This window comes from Hordeum vulgare, chromosome 4H, assembly GCF_904849725.1.
Source record: "Hordeum vulgare subsp. vulgare chromosome 4H, MorexV3_pseudomolecules_assembly, whole genome shotgun sequence".
Taxonomy (NCBI): domain Eukaryota; kingdom Viridiplantae; phylum Streptophyta; class Magnoliopsida; order Poales; family Poaceae; genus Hordeum; species Hordeum vulgare.
Genome location: NC_058521.1, coordinates 578,429,957 through 578,455,542, shown reverse-complemented (window position 1 = coordinate 578,455,542; position 25,586 = coordinate 578,429,957). Strand labels below are relative to the sequence as shown.

Below are 25,586 nucleotides of genomic sequence, written 5' to 3'. Positions count from 1 at the left end.
CCCCGCTGGCGCATGCGGAATGCGCTGGAACTCGGGGGGCGGTGGCACTGTGGCAAGGGCGGTCACCCTCCAGTGTCTAGCCACGTCATCCCGGGAAGGGTGCTTGCCGGGGCCTTGGGTCTTCGTCCCGGCAAGGAAGCTTGCCGGGGGCTTCGGCTGTCTTCCCGGCGAGGGAGGTTCTCCGGGGTTTTGTGCTTGGTGCGTTCATCATGTCCATTAAACGGACGTGGCCTTGGGTATCTTCCTAGCAAGGCAGGCTTGCCGGGGCCTTGGTAATCTTGGGGGTGCATCTTGTATGGATTCTGCCACGCCCTGCCGTCAGGGGCTCTTCCCGCCCGTGCACAAGACTGGGGCACTAGGGACCCCAAACCTTAGTGCACCGACACAGTTGGTGCCACAAACCAACACGAATGGCCTGTGCATGCCACGGCCGAAGTGCTTGGTGAAGAACCACCAAAAACAAGATCTATTCTTCACATGATTCGGCGAAACCCTAACGCCGCCAACCCTATATAATCTCCTCCCCAACCACGCCGCCTAATTTTCCCCGCCCACAGCCTCCAACCCCTCCCCCAACCCGAAACCCATCGGCGGCAGCGCATCGCGAGGAGAGGAGAAGGAAGATGGTGAAGTTCCTGAAGCCGGTCAAGGCGGTGATCTAGCTGCACGGCACGTACACCGGGAAGAAGGCGGCGATCGTGCGCGTGTTCGAGGAGGGCACCCGCGACCGCCCCTAGGGCACTGCCTGGTCGCCGGCTTGGCCAAATACCCGAAGAAGGTGATCCGCAAGGACTCGGCCAAGAAGACGGCCAAGAAGTCCCGCATCAAGGTCTTCCTCAAGCTCGTCGACTTCACCCACCTCATGCCCACCCGCTACACCCTCGACGTCGACCTTAAGGAGGTGGTATCCGGCTCCCTCGACTCCCTCACCACCAAGGACAAGAATCTCACCGCCGCCAAGTCCTCCAAGGCCAAGCTCGAGGAGAGGTTCAAGACCGGCAAGAACAGGTGGTTCTTCACCAAGCTCCGCATGATCGACATGATTCAAGAAATGCCAACAAGATCTATTCTTCACATGATTCAACATGATTCAAGAAATTCCAACAAGATCCATTCTTCACATGATTCAACATAATTCGACATGATTCGACATGATTCAATAAATTCCAACAAGATCTATTCTTCACATGATTCAAGAAATGCCAACAAGATCTATTCTTCACATGATTCGACATGATTGAAGAAATGCCAACAAGATCTATTCTTCACATGATTTAACATGATTCGACATGATTCAAGAAATTCCAACAAGATCTATTATTCACATGATTCGACATGATTCCACATGATTCGACATGAACACTCTGCAGGGCTATCGAGACGTTGCAAAAACTCGTTGTTTTTGTTGTTTCGGGCGATTTTGTCAGCTATAACACAGTGTTTTGGGGTCCCGGGTCAATTTTTGATGCTCCATGAATCGTGTGCACGGTTATCAAGACGTCACAGAAACTCGTTGTTTTTGTCGCTCGGGCTAGTTTCGTGGGCTACGCACTGTTCTGGGGTCTGGGTTCAATTTTGGATACTCCATGAACCGAGTGCACGACTATCGAGACGTCAGAAAAACTCGTTGTTTTTGTCGTTTCGGGCCAGTTTCGTGGGCTATAATGCAGTATTTTGGGGGTCCCGGGTAGATATTTTATGCTCTATGAACCATGTGCACGGCTATCGAGACGTCGCAAAAACTCGGTGTTTTTGTCGTTTCGGGCCAGTTTCGTGGGCTATAACGCACCGTTTTGGGGCCATAGATTGATTTATGACGCTCCAAGAACCCTGTCCATGGCTACCGAGTCATCGCAAAAAGTCGGTGTTTTTTTCGTTTTGGGCCACTTTCGTGGGCTATTGCGCACTGTTTTGGGCCCCGAATCGATTTTTTATGCTCTATGAACCTTGTGCACGACAATCGAGATGTCGCAAATACTCGGTATTTTTGTCGTTTCGGGCGAGTTTCGTGGGCTATAGCGCACTATTTTGGGGTCCCGTGTCGATTTTTTATGCTCCATGAACCATGTGCACGGATATAGAGACGTCGCAAATGCTCGTTGTTTTTGTCATTTCACGCCAGTTTCGTGGGCTATAGCGAACTGTTTTGGGGTTCCGGTTTAATTTTCGATGCTGCATGAACCTTGTGCACGACAAAACACTGAAACTGGCGTGATCGACAAAGACAACGAGTTTCTGCGACGTCTCGATAGCCGTGCACACGGTTCATGTAGCATAAAAAATCGACCCGGGACCCCAAAACAGTGCGTTATAGGTGACGAAATTCGCCCGAAACGACAAAAACATAAAAATTTTGCGACGCCTCGATATCTATGCACAAGGTTCATGGAGCATCAAAAATTGACCCGGGACCCCAAAACAATGCGCAATAGCCCATGAAACTGGCCCGAAATGACAAAAAACGTGTTTTTGCTATGGCTCGATAGCCGTGCACAACGTTCGTGCAGAATCAAAAATTGACTCGGAACCCCTAAATAATGCGCTATAGATCACGAAACTCACCTGAAATGACAAAAACAACGAGCATTTGCGACATCTCTATATCCGTGCACATGGTTGATGGAGAATCAAAAATCAACACGGGACCCCAATACAATGTGCCCATGAAACTCGCCCGAATTGACAAAAACACCGAGTATTTGTGATTTCTCGATTGCCGTGAACAGGGTTTATGGAGCATAAAAAATTGATCTGGCCCCTAATAAATGTGATATAGCTCACAAAAGTGGCCTGAAATGACAAAAACACTGAGTTTTTGTGATGTCTCGATAGCCCTGCACGGGGTTCATGGAGCATCAAAAATCAAACTGTGGCCCCAAAACGGTGCGTTATAGACGACGAAACTGTCATGAAACGACAAAACCAACAAGTCTTTTGATGTCTCGGATCCGTGCACAGGTTTCGTGCAGCATAAAGAACAACCAGGGACCACAAAACAGTGCGCTATAGCCCACGAAACTGGCCAGATCGACAAAACAACGAGTTTCTACGACGTCTCCATAGCGGTGCATATGTTTCATGGACCATCAAAAATCGACCCGGGACCCAAAAACACTGCATTATAGCCGACGAAACTCACCGAAACAACAAAATCAAAGATTTTTTCCGACGTTTGATAGCCCTACATTCGGGTCGACCTCGGACCACAAAACAATGTGCTATAGCCCACGGAACTAGCTCGAAATGACAAAAACAACGAGTTTGTGCGACGTCTCGATAGCCTTGCATAGGGTTCATGGAGCATCAAAAATCGATGTGGGCACCAAAACAATGCGCTCTATCCCACGGATCTGTGCGGAACGACAAAAATAACAAGTTTTAGCAATGTCTCGATAGTCATGCACGCGGTTCATCGTGCATAAAAAATTTACCCGGGACCCGAGAACAGTGCGTTATAGCCGACGAAACTCGCTCGAAACGACAAAACAATGAGTTTTTGCAACCTCTCGATAGCCGTTTACAGGGTTTGTGGAGCATCAAAAATTGACCCGGGAACCCAAAACAATGTGCTATAGCTCAGGAAAGTGGCCCGAAACGACAAAAACACCGAATTTTTGCAATATATTGATAGTCGTGCACACGGTTAATGGAGCATCAAAAATCAATCTGTGGCCCCAAAACGGTGCGTTATAGCCCACGAAACTGGCTAGAAACGACAAAAACATCGAGTTTTTTACGTCTCGATAGCCGTGAAATGGTTCATAGAGCATAAAAATCAACTCGGGACCCCCAAAACAGTACGTTATAGCCCACGAAACTGGCCCGAAATGACAAAAACAAGGAGTTTTTCTGCCATCTCGCTGGTCGTGCACAGGTTTCATGGAGCATCCAAAATTGAACCGGGACCCGAAAACAGTGCGCTATAGCCAACGAAATTGGCCCGAATGACAAAACCAAGGAGTTTCTGCGACGTCGCACTTCAAAGGGTTGATGGAGCATCAAAAATCGACCCGATACCGCAAAACAATGCACTATAGCCCACGAAACTCTCCCAAAATGACAAAAACAATGAGTTTTCGGGACATCTCGATAGCCATGCACAGGCTTCATGGAGCATCAAAAATCGATCTGGGACCCCAAAACAGTGCGAAACTAGCCCGAAACGACAAAAACACCGAGTTTTTGGGATGCCTCGATAGCCGTTCACACGGTTCATGGAGCATCAAAAATCATCCCGGGACCCCCAAACATTGCGTTATAGGCCATGTAACTTGCCCAAAACGACAAAAACACGGAGTTTTCCCGACGTCTCGATAGCCGTGCACGGGGTTGATGGAGCATCAAAAATCAACCCCGAACCCCAAAACAGTGTGCTATACCCCACGAAACTGGTCTGAAACGACAAAACAACGAGTTTATGTGAAGTCTAGATAGCCGTGCACAGGGTTCATGGAGCATCAAAAATTGACCCATGACCCCAAAACAATGCGCTATAACCGAGAAAATAGGCTCGAAACGACAAAAACACCAAGTTTTTGCGTCGCCTCGATAGCCATTAACGGGGTTCATGGAGCATCAAAAGTCGATCCGGGGCCCCAAAATAGTGAGCTATAGCCCATGAAATAGGCTCGAAACTACAAAAACACATTTTTTGCGGTGTTTCGATAGCCGTGCACAGGGTTCTTGGAGCATCAAAAATTGACCCTGGACCCCAAAACATAGCCCACGAAACTGACCCGAAATAAAAAAACAACGAGTTTTTGCGACGTATCAATAGCCTACACAGGGTTCATGCAGGATAAAAATCAACCAGGGACCACAAAACAGTGCGCTATAGCCCAAGAAACTAGCCCAATCAAAAAATAACGAGTTTCTGCGGTATAGCTGATGAAACTCACCCGAAACGGCAAAAACAACTACTTTTTGTGACGCCTTGGTAGTCGTGCAAGGGTTCATGGAGCATCAAAAATCGACCAAGGACCCCAAAACAGTGCGCTATAGCCCACGGAACTGTCCGGAACGACAAAAACAACGAGTTTTTGCGACGTCTCGATAGCCATGCACACGGTTCTTGGAGCATCAAAAATCGACCCGGGACCGCAAAACAGTGCGTTATAGCCGATGAAACTCGCCCGAAACGACACAAACAATGAGTTTTTGCGACGTCTCGATAGACGTGTACAAGATTCTAGCAATATCAAAATTGACTTGGAACCCCAAAACAATGAGTTATAGCCCATGAAACTCGCGTGAAATGACAAAAACAACGAGGATTTGCGACGTCTCAACATCAGTGCACATGGTTCATGGAGCATCAAAAATCATCACAGGACCCCAACACAGTGCGTAGCCTACGAAACTCGCCTAAAACGACAAAAACACCGGGTATTTGCGACGTCTCGATTGCCGTCCACACGGTTCATGGAGTATAAAAATCGATCCGGGGCCCCAAAATAGTGCGCTATAGCCCACGAAAGTGTCCCGAGACGACAAAAACTACGACTTTCTATGATGTCTCGATAGCCATGCACATGGTTCATGGAGCATCAAAAAACGATATGTGGCCCCAAAACAGTGCGCTATAGCCCACGAAACTGGCCCGAAATGACAAAAACACCAAGTTTTTGCGACGTCTCAATAGCCGTGCACAAGGTTCATAGAGCATAACATATCAACCCGGGACCCCCAAAATAGTGAGTTATAGCCCACGAAACTGGCCCAAAACACCAAAAACAAAGAGTTTATCTGACGTCTCGATAGTCGTGCACAGGGTTTATGGAGTATTCAAAATTGAACCGGGACCCCAAAACAGTACGCTATAGCCCACGAAAGTGGCTAGAACGACAAAAACAACGAGTTTCTGCGACGTCTCTATAGATGTGCACATTGTTCATGGCGCATCAAAAATCGACCCGGGACCCAAAAACTTTGCGTTATAGCCGACGAAACTCACCACAAACGACAAAAACAATGAGTTTTTGCGACGTCTCGATAGACCTGCATAGGGTTCATGGAGCATCAAAAATCGACCCAGGACCACAACACAGTGCGCTATAGCCCACGAAACTAGCCCGAATGAAAAAAACAACGATATTTTGCGACATCTCGGTAGTCGTGCACAGGGTTCGTGGAGCGTTAAAAGTCGATCCAGAACCCCAAACAGTGCGCTATAGCCCACGAATCTAGCCCGAAACGACAAAAACAATGTGTTCTTCCAACGTCTCGATACCCGTGCACAGGGTTCATGGAGCATCCAAAATTGACTTGGGACCCCAAAACAGTGTGCGCCCATGAAACTCGCCCGAATGACAAAAACAACGAGTTTTTCTCACGTCTCGATAGCCATGCACACGGTTCTTGGAGCATCAAATATCGACCCGGGACCTGATGACCCACAAGTGTTGCGGATCTATCGTAGTCCTTTCGATAAGTAAGAGTGTCGAACCCAACAAGGAGCAGAAGAAACTGACAAGTGGTTTTCAGCAAGGTATTCTCTACAAGCACTGAATTTATCGGTAACAGATAGTTGTGTGGTAAGTTGATTCGTAGCAAGTAGCAAGTAACAAAGGTACAACAAAGTGGACCAATCCATTTTGTAGCAAGGGACAAGCCTGGACAGACTCTTATAGGAGGTAAAGCGCTCCCGAGGACAAATGGGAATTTCTGTCAAGCTAGTTTTCATCATGTTCATATGATTCGCGTTCGCTACTTTGATAGTTTGATATGTGGGTGGAAGGGTGCTTGGGTGCTGCCCTTACTTGGACAAACATCCCACTTACGATTAACCCCTCTCGCAAGCATCTGCAACTACGAAAGAAGAATTAAGACAAAGTCAAACCATAGCATTAAACTAGTGGATCCAAATCAGCCCCTTACGAAGCAACGGATAAACTAGGATTTAAGATTCTGTCACTCTAGCAACCCATCATCTACTTACTACTTCCCAATGCCTTCCGCTAGGCCCAAATAATGGTGAAGTGTCATGTAGTCGATGTTCACATAACACCACTAGAGGAAAGAAATCATACATCGCATCAAAATATCGAACGAATACCAAATTCACATGACTACTTATAGCAAGACTTATCCCATGTCCTCAGGAACAAAATTGACTACTCAGAAAGCATAATTATGTTCATGACCAGAGACGTATTGAATAGCATCAAGGATCTGAACATATAATCTTCCACCGAGTAATCCAACTAGCATCAACTACAAAGAGTAATTAACACTACTAGCAACCTCTTACAAGTACCAATTGGAGTCGCGAGACGGAGATTGGTTACAAGAGATGAACTAGGGTTTGGAGATGAGATGGTGCTGATGCAGATGTTGATGATGATGAGTCCCCTCCAATGAGAGGAGTGTTGGTGATGACGATGGCGACGATTTCCCCCTCTGGCAGGGAAGTTTGCCCGGCAGGACGGCCCTGCCGGAGCTCTAGATTGGTTCTGCTCAAGTTCCGCCTCATGGCGGCGGTGATTCCTCCCGAAAGCCTCCTCCTCATTTTTTTTCTGGAATGAAATCCTCCTTATAGCAAAAGATGGGAGCCAGAGGCGAAACAGGGGGCCCACAAGCCACCTAGGCGCGGCCAGGGGGTAGGCCGCGTGTGGCAGGCTTGTGGCCTACTGGTGGTTCCCCTCTGGTACTTCTTCCACCAAATATTTTTTTATAAAATCCAAAATAATTCCTCGTTGATTTTCACGGCTTTTGGAGTTGCGCAGAATAGGTATCTCAAACTTGCTCCTTTTTTAGACCAGAACTCCAGCTGCCGACATTCTTCCTCTTCATGTAAACCTTATAAAATAAGAGAGAAAAGGCATAAGTATTGTGCCGTGAAGTGTAATAACAGCCCATAAAGTGATAAATATCAACATAAAAGCATGATGCAAAATGGACGTATCAACTCCCCCAAGCTTAGACCTCGTTTGTCCTTAAGCGAAAGCCGAGATCAATAAATATGCCCACATGTTTAGAGATAGAGGTGTCGACAAAACAAAATACGGACATGCAGGCATCAAGATCATAATTAGAACAACAATAGCGTCATATAAACTCTTATGCTAAAGTGACAATTCCTTCAAAAAGTAAAGTATGGATCAAGAACCTTATTGAGAATTAACAACCAATAGCCTTTAGTCATTGAAGCAATTGCAATTTATCATAAAGTTGGAAAGAGTCATATAAGAGCTTGTAAAGCAAATCCACATACTCAATCATCCTTTCATCTTCTACAATTGCTAAAACTCACGTGGTACTCATGACATCAAAGTTTCAGTTGGACACAAAGAAAGATAGGGCTTATAGTTTTGCCTCCCAACTACTTACCTCAAGGGTAATGTCAACAATAATAATTCATGAATACTTACTTCCAAGTTTACATATGAATATAGATCTTTCCCTAGCATATGACGTTAGCCAAGATAAAGGCGAAATAAGGAATTGGTGTCAATCACCATGACACTTTCAAGGACAAAAAGTAAAGGTACAAGATAGGCCCTTCACAGAGGGAAGCAGAGGTTGTCATGCGCTTTTGAGGTTTGGATGTGTGGCCTCTTAGTGTGAAGGAACTTCACATTATATTGCCTCCTGTGATAAAGAACTTTATTATGCAGTCTGTCGCTTTTATGTCTTCCTCATCACAGGTTCGTACAAAGCTTATTTTCCACACACTAATAGATCATACATATTTAGGGAGCAATTTTTTATTGGTCGCACCGATGACAACTTACTTGAGGGATATTCTTCAATCCATAGGTAGGTATGGTGGACTCTCATGGCAAAACTGGGTTGAAGGTTTATGGATGCACAAGTAGTATCTCTACTTAGTGCGTAAGTTTTGGCTGATATGAGGTGGAAGCAATCGTCACATGCTAAGGGATCTCTAGTCATATAACATTGTTCGGAACCAAGCAAACATAATTCATTATGTTGTCTTCCTTATCCAACTTCTACTTCCAAGCATGTAATAGTTTAATGAGTGTTCACAATCATAGATGGTTCCCAAGATGATATATTTATATGTGAACCTCTCCTTCTTTATTACTTTCTATTAATTGCAGCAATGACCAAGGTCTACGTTTGTCCACCCACAACAAGTTTCAATCAACATTCTTTTTATATGTTGAAGCCATCACTTCTTATAAGATCATTACAGGATCTTTCATGCTTTTGTTCTCTTATTATTATTTTCTTTAGATCATGGCATGAAGCAAGGACCTTAACTAAAACACTCTTTATTATATGACTCACGAGCTCGAATACATTGGGGGTAGCAAAAAGCAAAACTCAAGCCTGGAACACTGAGAAATTTATTCTACTAGAGAAAGATAAAACCAAAAAGGATGGAACTAATAAAAAGGTAAAGGCAAAACATGTGATGGTGATACGATATGGGGCAACTCCCCCAAGCTTGGCACAAGCCAAGGGGATTGCCCATACCCGTGCCTAGTTGTCTTCCTTTGAAAGTGATGGTGGTGGAGTTGTTGCAACCTGGGTTTGATCCTCCGTCTTCCAAGGCATAGGTGTGTTGGGGAACATCGCATGGGAAACAAAAAAATTCCTACGCGCACGAAGTCCTATCATGGTGATGTCCATCTACGAGAGGGGATTTCCGATCTACGTACCCTTGTAGATTGCACAGCAGAAGCGTTAAGAAACACGGTTGATGTAGTGGAACGTCCTCACGTCCCTCGATCCACCCCGTGAACCGTCCCACGAACCGTCCCGCGATCCGTCCCACGATCCGCTCCAATCCAGTGCCGAACGGACGGCACCTCCGCGTTCAGCACACGTACAACTCGACGATGATCTCGGCCTTCTTGATCCAGCAAGAGAGACGGAGAGGTAGATGAGTTCTCCGGTAGCGTGACGGTGCTCTGGAGGTTGGTGATGATCTTATCTCGGCAGGGCTCCGCCCGAGCTCCGCAGAAACGCGATCTAGAGGTAAAACCGTGGAGATATGTGGTCGGGCTACCATGGCAAAGTTGTCTCAAATCAGCCGAAAAACCTCCGTATATATAGGGGGAAGAGGGGGAGCCTTGCCTTGGGGTCCAAGGACCCCCAAGAGGTTCGGCCGAGCCAAGGGGGGGAGTCCTCCCCTTCCAAACCGAATCCAACTAGGTTTGGAAGGAGGAGTCCTTCCCCTTTTTCCCACCTCCTCTTTTTTTCTTTTCTATTTGATTTTCTTCCTATGGCGCATTGAGCCTTCTTGGGCTGTCCCACCAGCCCACTAAGGGCTGTAGTGCCACCCCAAGGCCTATGGGCTTCCCCGGGGTGGGTTGCCCCCCAGGTGAACACCCGGAACCCATTCGACATTCCCGGTACATTCCCGGTAACTCCGAAAACCTTTCGGTAATCAAATGAGGTCATCCTATATATCAATCTTTGTTTCCGGACCATTCCGGAAACCCTCGTGACATACGAAATATCATCTGGGACTCCGAAAAACATTCGGTAACCAACCATATAACTCAAATACGCATAAAACAAGGTCGAACCTTAAGTGTGCAGACCCTACGGGTTCGAGAACTATGCACACATGACCTGAGTGACTCCTCGGTCAATATCCAATAGCGGGACCTGGATGCCCATATTGGATCCCACATATTCTACAAAGATCTTATCGTTTGAACCTTAGTGCCAAGGATTCATATAATCCCGTATGTCATTCCCTTTGTCCTTCGATATGTTACTTGCCCGAGATTCGATCGTCAGTATCCGCATACCTATTTCAATCTCGTTTACCGGCAAGTCTCTTTACTCGTTCCGTAATACAAGATCCTGCAACTTACACTAAGTCGCATTGCTTGCAAGGCTTGTGTGTGATGTTGTATTACCAAGTGGGCCCCGAGATACCTCTCCGTTACACGGAGTGACAAATCCCAGTCTCGATCCATACTAACTAAACGAACACCTTCGGAGATACCTGTAGAGCATCTTTATAGTCACCCAGTTACGTTGCGACGTTTGATAGACACAAAGCATTCCTCCGGTGTCACTGAGTTATATGATCTCATGGTCATAGGAACAAATACTTGACACGCAGAAAACAGTAGCAACAAAATGACACGATCAACATGCTCTGTCTATTAGTTTGGGTTTAGTACATCACGTGATTCTGCTAATGACGTGATCCAGTTATCAAGCAACAACACCTTGTTCATAATCAGAAGACCCTGACTATCTTTGATCAACTAGCTAGCCAACTAGAGGCTTGCTAGGGACAGTGTTTTGTCTATGTATCCACACATGTATATAAGTGTTCATTCAATACAATTATAGTATGGATAATAAACGATTGTCATGAACTAAGAGATATAATAATAACTAATTTATTATTGCCTCTAGGGCATATTTTCAACAGTATCCCACTTGCACTAGAGTCAATAATCTAGTTCACATCACCATGTGATTCCAACGAGTCCAACACCCATATAGTTATGGGGTCTGATCACGTCTTGCTCGTGAGAGAGGTTTTAGTGAACGGTTCTGAAACTTTCAGATCCGTGTGTTCTTTACAAATCTTTATGTCATCTTATAGATGCTGCTACTATGTGCTATTCGGAAATACTCCAAATATCTACTCTACTATATGAATCCGTTTCACTACTCATAGTTATTCGGATTAGTGTCAAAGCTTGCATCGACGTAACCGTTTACGACGAACTCTTTAACCACCTCCATAATCGAGAAAGATTCCTTAGTCCATCAGTTACTAAGGATAAATTTTGACCGCTGCTAGTGATTCAATCATGGATCACTCTTTGTACCTCTCAACAGACTTTGAGTCAAGGCACACATCAGGTGCGGTACCCAGCATGGCATACTTCAGATTCTACGGCCAAGGCATAGAAGACGACCTTCGTCTATTCTCTTTATTCTGCCGGGGTCGGGTTTTGAGTCTTACTCAAATTCACACCTCACAACGCAACCAAGAACTCCTTCTTTGTTGATCTATTTTGAACTCCTTCAAAAACTTGTCAAGGCATGCATCTTGTTGAAACTTCCATTAAGCGCTTTCGGTCTATCTCCATAGATCTTTGATGCTCAACGTTCAAGTAGCGCAATCCAGGTACTCCTTTGAAAACTCCTTTCAAACAACCTTGTATGCTTTACAGAAATTCTACATTACTTCTGATCCACAATATGTCAACCACATATACTTATCAGAAATTCTATAGTGCTCCCACTCACTTCTTTGGAAATACAAGTTTCTCATAAACCTTGTACAAACCCAAAATCTTTGATTATCTCATCAAAGTGTATATTCCAACTCCGAGATGCTTGCACCAGTCCATTGAAGGATCGCTGGAGCTTGCATACTTGCTAGTATCTTTAGGATCGACAAAACCACCTGGTTGTATCACATACAATGTTTGCTCAAGGAAATCGTTGAGGAAACACTGTTTTGACATCCTATGTGCAATATTTCATAAATAATGCAGCAACTACTAACATAATTCTAACAGACTTTCAGCATCGCTACGAGTGAGAAACTCTCATCATAGTCAACTGTTTCATCTTGTCGGAAACATCTTTGCGACAAGTCGAGCTTTTCTTAATAGTGACTTATCACCATCATCGTCTGTCTTTTCAAAGATCCATCTTTACTCAATAGTCCTATGACCATCAAGTAGTTCTTTCCAAAGTCTACACTTTGTTTTCATACATGGATCCTCTCTCGGATTTCATGGCCTCCAGCCATTTGTCGGAATCCGGGCCCACCATTGCTTTGTCCATAACTCGTAGGTTCATTGTTGCTCAACAACATGACCTCCAAGACAGGGTTACCGTACCACTCTGCAGTAGTACGTGACCTTGTCAACCTACGAGGCTTGTAGTAACTTGATCTGATGCTTGATGATCACCATCATAAGCTTTCACTTCAATTGGTGTAGGCGCCACAGGAACAACTTCCTGCGCCCTGCTACACACTGGTCGAAGTGATGGTTCAATAACCTCATCAAGTTCTACCACCCTCCCACTCATTTCTTTCGAGAGAAACCTTTCCTCGAGAAAGGATCCGTTTCTAGAAACAAACACTTTGCTTTCGGATCTGAGATAGGAGATGCACCCAACTGTTTTGGATATCCTATGAAGATGCATTTTTTCGCTTTGGGTTCGAGCTTATCAGACTGAAACTTTTTCACATAAGTGTCGAAGCCCCAAACTTTCAAGAAACGACAGTTTAGATTTCTCTAAACCTCAGTCTATACTGTGTCATCTCAACGGAAATACGCGGTGCCCTATTTTAAAGTGAATGCGGTTGTCTCTAATGCATAACCCATAAACGATAGTGGTATTTCGATAAGAGACATCATAGCATGCACCATACAAAATAGTGCGTGGCTATGACGTTCAGACACATCATCACACTATGATGTTCCAGGTGGCATGAACTGCGAAATTTTTTCCAAATTGTCTTAATTGCGTACCAAAACTCGTAACTCAGATATTCATTTCTATCATCATATCGTAGACAGTTTATCCTTTTGTTACGACGAACTTCACTCTGAAACAGAATTGAACTTTTCAATATTTCAGACTTGTGATTCATTAAGCAAATACTCTTGTATCTGCTCAAATCGTCATTGAAGTAAGAACATAATGATATCCACTGCGTGGCTCAGCACCCGTTGGACTGCATACATCAAAATGTATCACTTCCAACAAGATACTATCTTGTTTCATCTCAATGAAAAACAAGGCCTTGCTCATGTGGTATGATTTGCATGTCACTAGTGATTCAAAATCAAGTGAGTATAAAGATCTATCAGCATGGAGCCTCTTCATGCAATTTATACCAACATGACTCAAGCGGCAGTGCCACAAGTAAGTGGTACTATCATCATTACCTCGTGTCTTTTGGCACCAATATCATGAACATGTGTAACACTACGATCGAGATTCAATAAACCATTGAAGGTGATGATTCAAGCAAATAGAGTAACCATTATTCTCTTTAAATGAATAATCATATTGCAATAAACACGACCCAATCATGTGCATGCTTAACGCAAGCACCAAATAACAATTATTTAGGTTTAACACCAATCCCGATGGTAGAGGGAGCGTGCGATGTTTTGATCATATCAATCTTGGAAGCACTTCCAACACGTATCGTCACCTCGCCTTTAGCTAGTCTCCGTTTATGCCGTAGCTATCATTTCGTGTTACTAATCACTTAGCAACCGAACCGGTATCCAATACCCTCATGCTACTAGGAGTACTAGTAAAGTACACATCATGTATATCAAATATACTTCTTTCGACTTTTGCCAGCCTACTTATCTACCAAGTATCTAGAGTTGCTCCGCCTCAGTGACTGCTCCCCTCATTACAGAAGCACTTAGTCTCAGGTTTGGGTTTAATCTTGGGTCTCTTCATTAGTGCAGCAACTGTTTTGCCGTTTCACGAAGTATCCCTTCTAGCCCTTGCCTTTCTCGAAACTTAGTGGTTTTACTAACCATCAACTTATGACGCTCCTTCTTGATTTCTACTTTCGCAGTGTCAAACATCGCGAATCACTCAAAGATCATTGTATCTATGGTTGATATGTTATAGTTCATCACGAAGCTCTCATAGCTTGGTGGCAGTGACTTTGGAGAACTATCACTATCTCATTTGGAAGATAAACTCCCACTTGATTCAAGCGATTGTCGTACTCAGACAATCTGAGCACACGCTCAACGATTGAGCTTTTCTCCTTTACTTTGTAGACAAAGAATCTTGTCGGAGATCTCGTACCTCTTAACAAGGGCACGAGCATGAAATCACAATTTCATCTCTTTAGAACATCACTTATGTTCCGTGACGTTTCAAAACGTCTTCGGCGCCTTGCTTCTAAGCCATTAAGTATTTTGCACTGAACTATCGTGTAGTCATCAGAAACGTGTATGTCGGATGTTCACAGCATCCACAAACGACGCTCGAGGTGCAGCACACTGAGTGGTGCATTAAGGACATAAGCCTTCTGCGCAGCAACGAGGACAATCCTCTTCAAAGTTTGCTACATCAACTTTCAACTAAATTTTCTCTAGGAACATATAAAAACAGTAGAGCTATAGCGCAAGCTACATCGTAATTCGTAAAGACCATTAGACTATGTTCATGACAATTAGTTCAATTAATCATATTACTTAAGAACTCCCACTCAAAAAGTACATCTCTCTAGTCATTTGCGTGGTACATGATCCAAATCCACAATCTCAAGTCCGATCATCACGTGAGTCGAGAATAGTTTCAGTGGTAAGCATCTCTATGCTAATCATATCAACTATACGATTCATGCTCGAACTTTCGGTCTCATGTGTACCGAGGCCATGTCTGCACATGCTAGGCTCGTCAAGCTTAACCCGAGTGTTCCGCGTGTGCAACTGTTTTGCACCCATTGTATGTGAACGTTGAGTCTATCACACCCAATCATCACGTGGTGTCTCGAAACGAAGAACTGTCGCAACGGTGCACAGTCGGGGAGAACACAATTTCGTCTTGAAATTTTAGTGAGAGATCACCTCATAATGCTACCGTCGTTCTAACCAAGATAAGGTGCATAAAGGATTAACATCACATGCAATTCATAAGTGACATGATATGGCCATCATCATGCGCTTCTTGATCTCCATCACCAAAGCACCGGCACGATCTTCTTGTCACCGGTGTCACACCATGATCTCCATCATCATGATCTCCATCAACGTGTCGCCATCGGGGTTGTCGGGCTACTCATGCTATTACTACTAAAGCTACGTCTTAGCAATATAGTAAACGCATCTGCAAGCAAAAACGTTAGTTTAAAGACAACCCTATGGCTCCTGCCGGTTGCCGTACCATCGACGTGCAAGTCGATATTAACTATTACAACATGACCATCTCATACATCCAATATACCACATCACATCATTGGCCATATCACATCACAAGCATACCCTGCAAAAACAAGTTAGACGTCCTCTAATTTTGTTGTTGCATGTTTTACGTGGTGACCATGGGTATCTAGTAGGATCGCATCTTACTTACGCAAACACCACAACGGAGATATATGAATTGCTATTTAACCTCATCCAAGGACCTCGGTCAAATCCGATTCAACTAAAGTTGGAGAAACTGACACTTGCCAGTCATCTTTGAGCAACGGGGTTACTCGTAGCGATGAAACCAGTCTCTCGTAAGCGTACGAGTAATGTCGGTCCAAGCCGCTTCAATCCAACAATATCGCGGAATCAAGAAAAGACTAAGGAGGGCAACAAAACGCACTTCACCGCCCACAAAAACTTTTGTGTTCTACTCGAGAAGACATCTACGCATGAACCTAGCTCATGATTCCATTGTTGGGGAACGTCGCATGGGAAACAAAAATTTTCCTATGCGCACGAAGTCCTATCATGGTGATGTCCATCTACGAGAGGGGATTTCCGATCTACGTACCCTTGTAGATCGCACAGCAGAAGCGTTAAGAAACGCGGTTGGTGTAGTGGAACGTCCTCACGTCCCTCGATCCGCCCCGCGAACCGTCCCACGAACCGTCGCGCGATCCGTCCCACGATCTGCTCCGATCCAGTGCCGAACGGACAGCACCTCCGTGTTCAGCACACGTACAGCTCGATGATGATCTCGGCCTTCTTAATCCAGCAAGAGAGACGGCGAGGTAGATGAGTTCTCCGGCAGCATGACGGCGCTCCGGAGGTTGGTGATGATCTTATCTCGGCAGGGCTCCGCCCGAGCTCCGCAGAAACGCGATCTAGAGGTAAAACCGTGGAGATATGTGGTCGGGCTACCATGGCAAAGTTGTCTCAAATCAGCCGAAAAACCTCCGTATATATAGGGGGAAGAGGGGGAGCCTTGCCTTGGGGTCCAAGGACCCCCAAGAGGTTCGGCCGAGCCAAGGGGGGGAGTCCTCCCCTTCCAAACCGAATCCAACTAGGTTTGGAAGGAGGAGTCCTTCCCCTTTTTCCCACCTCCTCTTTTTTTCTTTTCTATTTGATTTTCTTCCTATGGCGCATTGAGCCTTCTTGGGCTGTCCCACCAGCCCACTAAGGGCTGTAGTGCCACCCCAAGGCCTATGGGCTTCCCCGGGGTGGGTTGCCCCCCAGGTGAACACCCGGAACCCATTCGACATTCCCGGTACATTCCGGGTAACTCCGAAAACCTTCCGGTAATCAAATGAGGTCATCCTATATATCAATCTTCATTTCCGGACCATTCCGGAAACCCTCGTGACGCCCGTGATCTCATCCGGGACTCCGAACAACATTCGGTAACCAACCATATAACTCAAATACGCATAAAACAACGTCGAACCTTAAGTGTGCAGAACCTGCGGGTTCGAGAACTATGCAGACATGACCCGAGTGACTCCTCGGTCAATATACAATAGCGGGACCTGGATTCCCATATTGGATCCTACATATTCTACGAAGATCTTATCGTTTGAACCTTAGTGCCAAGGATTCATATAATCCCGTATGTCATTCCCTTTGTCCATCGGTATGTTACTTGCCCGAGATTCGATCGTCAGTATTCGCATACCTATTTCAATCTCGTTTACCGGCAAGTCTCTTTACTCGTTCCGTAATACAAGATCCCGCAACTTACACTAAGTCACATTGATTGCAAGGCTTGTGTGTGATGTTGTATTACCGAGCGGGCCCCGAGATACCTCTCCGTTACACTGAGTGACAAATCCCAGTCTCGATCCATACTAACTCAACGAACACCTTCGGAGATACCTGTAGAGCATCTTTATAGTTACCCAGTTACGTTGCGACATTTGATACACACAAAGCATTCCTCCGGTGTCAGTGAGTTATATGATCTCATGGTCATAGGAACAAATACTTGACACGCTGAAAACAAAAGCAACAAAATGACACGATCAACATGCTCCGTCTATTAGTTTGGGTCTAGTCCATCACGTGATTCTCCTAATGACGTGATCCAGTTATCAAGCAACAACACCTTGTTCATAATCAGAAGACCCTGACTATCTTTGACCAACTGGCTAGCCAACTAGAGGCTTGCTAGGGACAGTGTTTTGTCTATGTATCCACACATGTATATAAGTCTTCATTCAATACAATTATAGCATGGATAATAAACGATTATTATGAACTAAGAAATATAATAATAACTAATTTATTATTGCCTCTAGGGTATATTTCCAACAAGGTGCTCCATCATGGAAAGATGACCGAGTCTCCGGAATTCTCAAATCTGCAGCCAACCGTATCGATTTAAATCTATACCCGTACTCACAGTTTTGGTTATGCAGGTCATAGATCTGGGCTTGGAGGTGATCAATTCTATCATAGAGCATGGAGAGGTGCTTCCCGATGTCATTGGCATCAATCTTGTGCTTGTTGGTGAACTCTGTGATCATCATGTGGTTAGCGTTGAGTCCGTGTTCCACCATCCCTTGGCATTTGAAGACTTGCTGCTCCATTGCTTCGAGTCTAGCCTCGATGCTTTCGGTCTTCTTGGGCCCCTCAACATCACGGATGTGCAGCACCCCCTCATGCATCTCGATAGATTGAGGGTGTTGCAGCACTCCCACGAGGTAGGGATTGATGACCTTCTCGAAGAACTTGTCCTTCAAAACTTTTGGGGATGCCATAGCGATCTAGATCTGTCTGCACAGTAGCTCGAAACGAAAACAGAGGATATTTGCGTGATACGAGGGTCAGACCTTTCGGGAGAATATATAATGAATTTTCCCAACCAAAAGGAGTACTCCGCAAGAAAACGGAGTCCTGGAGGCACATGAGGTGCCCACCAGCCACCTAGGCGCAGCCAGGGGGGGTAGGTCGCGCCTCGCAGGCTTGTCGCCTCCTCGTGCGCTTTCCGGACTACTTTAATAATTTCTAATTTTCTAATAATTCCAAAACGGAGAAAATTTGCTACTGGAAAAGTTTTAGATTCGGTTTACTTACCGAATCACATACCTCTTCATTTTTGGAGTCTGAAACAAGCTGATAAATATCCCATATGTACTCCTCCGGAGTTATGGTATTAATAACATTGCTTTCAACATTTATGGGAGTACCTGAGATATAATGCTTGATTCTTTGCCCATTTACCACTCTCGGAAAATTACCTTCCGTGTTGTTGATTTTCAAGGCACCGGAACGATATACTTCCTCAACAATGGAAGGACCTTCCCATTTAGAGAGAAGTTTGCCTGCAAAAAATCTTAAACGAGAATTGTATAGCAAGACATAATCACCTACATTGAACTCACGTTTTTGTGTCCTTTTATCATGCCAGCTCTTGACCTTTTTGTTCGAAATATGCCCTAGAGGCAATAATAAAATGGTTATTATCATATTTCCTTGTTCATGATAATCGTCTATTGTTCATGCTATAATTGTATTAACAAGTAACAGTAATACATTTGTGAATAAATAGATCACAATGTGTCCCTATCAAGCCTCTAGTTGGCTAGCTCGTTGATCAATAGATGATCATGGTTTCCTGATCATGGGCATTAGATGTCATCGATAATGGGATCACATCATTGGGAGAATGATGTGATGGACAAGACCCAATCCTGAGCATAGCACTAGATCGTATTGTTCGTATGCTAAAGCTTTTCTAATGTCAAGTGTCTTTTCCTTCGACCGTGAGATTGTGCAACTCCCGGATACCGTAGGAGTGCTTTGGGTGTATCAAACGTCACAACGTATCTGGGTGACTATAAAGGTGCACTACGGGTACTTGCGAAAGTGTCTGTTGGGTTGGTACGAATCGAGATCGGGATTTGTCACTCCGTGTGACGGAGAGGTATCTCTGGGCCCACTCGGTAGAACATCATCATGAGCTCAATGTGACTAAGGAGTTAGTCACAAGATGACGTGCTACGGAACGAGTAAGGAGACTTGCCGGTAACGAGATTGATCAAGGTATAGGTATACCGACGATCGAATCTCGGGCAAGTTCTATACCGATAGACAAAGGGAATTGTATACGGGATTGATTGAATCCTTGACATTGTGGTTCATCCGATGAGATTATCGGGGAACATGTGGGAGCCACCATGGGTATCCAGATCCCGCTGATGGTAATTGGCCGGAGAGTGTCTCGGTCATGTCTACATGCCTCCCGAACCCGTAGGGTCTACACACTTAAGGTTCGATGACGCTAGGGTTATAGGGAAATGTTATACGAGGTTACCGAAAGTTTTTTGGAGTCCCGGATGAGATCCCGGACGTCACGAGGAGCTCCGGAATGGTTCGGAGGTAAAGATTGATATATAGGATGGATGTGTTTGGACACCGGAAATGTTTCGGGCGTCACCGGTAGCGTACCGGGACCACCGGAAATGGTCCCAGGGTCCACCGGGAGGGGCCACCAGCCCCAAAAGGTAGCATGGGCCAAAAGTTGGAGTGCAACCAGCCCAAAGTGGGCTGGTGCGCCTCCCACAAAGAGGCCCAAGGCGCAGGAGGTGGAGAAGGGGGGAAACCCTAGTCGCTGGTGGTCCTAAGGCCCAACCAGGGGTGCGCCACCCCCTCCCCCTGCCCTGGCCGCCGCACCTCCCATCTGGGGGGGCTGCCGCACCACCTAGGGTGGGAACCCTAGGGGTGGCACCCCCTCCCCTCCTCCTATATATAGAGAGGGTTTTGGGGCTGTTTTGCACACGGTTTCCCTCTGCCTCGGCGCAGCCCTACTCCCCTCCTTCCTCCTCTCCCACGGTGCTTGGCGAAGCCCTGCCGGGAGATCTCGTCTCTCCATCGACACCACGCCATCGTGCTGCCGGAGATCTTCCCATACCTCTCCCTCCTCCTTGCTGGATTAAGGTGCGGGAGACGTCACCGGGCTGCACGTGTGTTGAACGCGGAGGTGCCGTGGTTCAACACTAGATCGGAATCACACCGCGATCTGAATCGCCGCGAGTACGACTCCATCAACCGCGTTCTAGTAACGCTTCCGCTTAGCGATCTTCAAAGGTATGAATATGCACTCACCCCTCTCTCGTTGCTGGTCTCCCCATAGGAAGATCTGAATATGGCGTAGGAAATTTTGAATTTATGCTATGTTACCCAACAGTGGCATCCGAGCCAGGTTTTCTATGCGTAGATTCTATGCACGAGTAGAACACAAAAGGTTGTGGGCGATGATTTGTCAATTGCTTGCCGCTACTAGTCTTATTAGTTTTCGGCAGTATTGTGGGGTGAAGCGGCCCGGACCGACCTTACACGTACGCTTACGTGAGATTGGTTCCACCGACAGACATGCACACCGTGCATAAAGGTGGCTAGCGGGTGTCTGTCTCTCCCACTCTAGTTGGATTGGATTTGATGAAACGGGTCCTTATGAAGGGTAAATAGCTTTGGCATATCATCGTTGTGGCTGTCACATAGGTAAGAAGGCGTTCTTGCTAGAAACCCAAATCAGCCACATAAAACTTGCAACAACAATTAGAGGACGTCTAACTTGTTTTTGCAGGGTTTGACATGTCATGTGATATGGCCAAAGTTGTGATGTTGCATGTGTGATGTATGAGATGATCATGTTATTGTAATAGGATTCACGACTTGCATGTCGATGAGTATGAAAACCTACAGGAGCCATAGGAGTTGTCTTAATTTATTGTATGAGATGCAACACCATGTGTTTACTACTTTTACTTCATTGCTAACGGTTAGCTATAATAGTAGTGGTAGTAGTAGTTGGCGTGACGACTTCACAGAGACACGATGATGGAGATCATGGTGTTATGCCGGTGACAATGATGATCATGCGATGCCTGAAGATGGAGATCGAAAGAGCAAAGATGATAATGGCCATATCATGTCACTATATGATTGCATGTGATGTTTATCATGTTTTTCATCTTATTGCTTAGATCGACGGTAGCATAATAAGATGATCCCTCTTTAAAATTTCAAGAACGTATTCCCCTAAGTGTGCACCGTTGCGAAGGATCGTTGTCTCGAAGAACCACGTGATGATCGGGTGTGATTGATTCTAACGTTCGCATACAACGGGTGTAAGCTAGGTTTACACACGCGAAACACTTAGGTTGACTCGACGAGCTTAGCATGTACAGACATGACCTCAAATACAAGAGACCGAAAGGTCGAACATGAGTCGTATGGTTGAATACGATCAGCATGAAGTTGCTCACCATGACGACTAGTCCGTCTCACGTGATGATCGGACACGGGTTAGTCAACATGGATCATGTATCACTTAGATGACTAGAGGGATGTCGATTTAAGTGGGAGTTCATACTTAATTTGATTAAATGAACTTAATTGTCATGAACTTAGTCTAAAAGTTGTGTTTATAAATATTGTAGATGGCCAACGTCAACCTCAATTTCAAAGCATTCCTAGAGAAAAACAAGTTGAAAGATGATGGTAGCAACTATGTGATACGTCTCCAACGTATCTACAATTTTTTATGGTTTCATGCTATTATCTTATCAAACTTTGGATGTTTTGCGTGCCTTTTATATATTTTTTGGGACTAACTTATTAACTCAGTGCCATGTGCCAATTCCTGTTTTTTTCCATGTTTTGACCCCTTTCAGAGGAGATTTTGAACCGGAGTCCAAACGGAAGAAAATCCCCGAAATGATTTTTTTGGAATGGAAGAAGATCGGGGAGCTTGGGAGCCAAGGCAGGGGAGCCCTAGGGGCCCCACAAGCCCCCACCCCGCGGCCAGGGGGGCCGCGCCATCCAGGCTTGTGGGCCCCCTGGACGCCCTTTGCCCTAGGTAGTTCTCCTATATATTCCCATAAATTCCAGAAAAAATCAGGAGATCATCGCAATCAGTTTTCCGCTGTCGCAAGCTTCTGTCTCCGCAATATCCCATCTGGGGCACGTCCTGGTGCCCTGCCAGAGGGGGGATTCGGACACGGAGGGCTTCTCCATCAACACCATGACCTCTCCGATGATGCGCGAGTAGTTCACCATAGACCTACGGGTCCATAGCTAGTAACTAGATGGCTTCTTCTCTCTCTTGGATCTTCAATACAAAGTTCTCCATGATCTTCATGGAGATCTATCCGATGTAATCTTCTTTTGCGGTGTGTTTGTCAAGATCCGATGAATTGTGGATTTATGATCAGATTATCTATGAATCTTATTTGAGTTTCTTCTGATCTCTCTTATGCATGATTTCATATCCTTGTAATTCTCTTCGAGTTGTGGGTTTTGTCTGGCCAACTAGATCTATGATTCTTGCAATGGGAGAAGTGCTTGGTTTTGGGTTCATACCATGCGGTGACCTCACCTAGTGACAGAAGGGGTAGCGAGGCACGCATCGTGTTGTTGCCATCAAAGGTAAAAAGATGGGATTTTCATCATTGGTTTGAGATTATCCCTCTACATCATGTCAGCTTGCTTAAAGCGTTACTCTGTTCGTCATGAACTCAATACACTAGATGCATGCTGGATAGCGGTCGATGTGTGGAGTAATAGTAGTAGATGCAGAAAGTATCGGTCTACTTGTCTCGGACGTGATGCCTATATGTATGATCATTGCCTTAGATATCATCATGACTTTGCGCGGTTCTATCAATTGCTCAACAGTAATTTATTCACCCACCGTGATACTTGGTATTTTGAGATAAGCCTCTAGTGAACACTATGGCCCCCAGGGTCTACTCCACACCATATTTTTAGCCTTACACTTTTTACTTCGTTGCACTTTCCTCCTTCAGATCTCACTTTGCAAACAATCTTGAAGGGATTGACAACCCCTTTGAAGCGTTGGGTGCAAGCTTGTTTGTGTTTGCGCAGGTACTCTGGACTTGACGATACCCTCCTTCTGGATCGATACCTTGGTTCTCAAACTGAGGGAAATGATGGGGAACGTCGCATGGGAAACAAAAATTTTCCTACGCGCACGAAGACTTATCATGGTGATGTCCATCTACGAGAGGGGATGAGTGATCTACGTACCCTTGTAGATCGTACAGCAGAAGCGTTAGAGAACGCGGTAGATGTAGTGGAACATCCTCACGTCCCTCGATCCGCCCCGCGAACAATCCCGCGATCAGTCCCACGATCTAGTACCGAACGGACGGCACCTCCGCGTTCAGCACACGTACAGCTCGACGATGATCTCGGCCTTCTTGATCCAGCAAGAGAGACGGAGAGGTAGAAGAGTTCTCCGGCAGCGTGACGGCGCTCCGGAGGTTGGTGATGATCTTGTCTCAGCAGGCCTCCGCCCGAGCTCCGCAGAAACGCGATCTAGAGGAAAAACTATGGAGGTATGTGGTCGGGCAGCCGTGAGAAAGTCGTCTCAAATCTGCCCTAAAAGCCCCATATATATAGGAGGAGGGAGGGGGACCTTGCCTTGGGGTCCAAGGAATCCCCAAGGGGTCGTCCAAGCCAGGGGGGAGGACTCTCCCCCCCCCCAAACCGAGTCCTACTTGGTTTGGTGGGAGGGAGTCCTTCCCCTTTCCCACTTCTTCCCTTTTTTTTCCTTTCCTTTGATTTTTCTCTCTTGGCGCATAGGGGATTGGTGGGCTGTCCCACCAGCCCACTAAGGGCTGGTGTGACCCCCCAAATGCCTATGGGCTTCCCCGGAGTGGGTTGCCCCCCCTCCGGTGAACTCCCGGAACCCATTCGTCATTCCCGGTACATTCCCGGTAACTCCGAAAACCTTCCGGTAATCAAATGAGGTCATCCTATATATCAATCTTCGTTTCCGGACCATTCCGGAAACCCTCGTGACGTCCGTGATCTCATCCGGGACTCCGAACAACATTCGGTAACCAACCATATAACTCAAATACGCATAAAACAACGTCGAACCTTAAGTGTGCAGACCCTGCGGGTTCGAGAACTATGTAGACATGACCCGAGAGACTCCTCGGTCAATATCCGATAGAGGGACCTGGATGCCCATATTGGATCCTACATATTCTACTAAGATCTTATCGTTTGAACCTCAGTGCCAAGGATTCGTATAATCCCGTATGTCATTCCCTTTGTCCTTCGGTATGTTACTTGCCCGAGATTCGATCGTCGGTATCCGCATACCTATTTCAATCTCGTTTACCGGCAAGTCTCTTTACTCGTTCCGTAATGCAAGATCCCGCAACTTACACTAAGTTACATTGCTTGCAAGGCTTCAGCGTTCTTCTGAAAGATAAACTTCAACTCCTGGAACATCTCAAATGCTCCATGACGCTCAAAGCGACGTTGAAGTCCCGGTTCTAAGCCATACAAGACTGCACATTGAACTATTGAGTAGTCCTTACGCGCTAACCAAGCGTTCTTAACATCCTGATCAGCCGTAGCGGGTGGTTCATCTCCTAGCGCAGCATTAAGGACATAATCCTTCTTTCCAGCTTGTAAGATTAGCTTAAGATTACGAGCCCAGTCTACAAAGTTGCTTCCATCATCTTTCAACTTAGCTTTCTCTAAGAACGTATTAAAATTCAGGATGACACTTGCGTGAGCCGTGATCTACAACACAAATATATTCAAAGTGGACTTAGACTATGTTCAAGATAATTATAGTTCAACTTAATCAAATTATATGCTAAACTCCCACTCAAAAAGTACATCTCTCTAGTCATTTGAGTGGTTCATGATCCACTTACACTATCCCAAGTCCGATCATCACGTGAG

At 45.6% G+C, this 25,586-nt stretch overlaps 1 pseudogene; it reads left to right on the top strand.

The window, feature by feature from the left end:
- Positions 1–623: 623 nt before the first annotated feature.
- LOC123450800 overlaps positions 624–25,586 on the top strand; it is a 64,643-nt pseudogene continuing 39,680 nt past the window's right edge.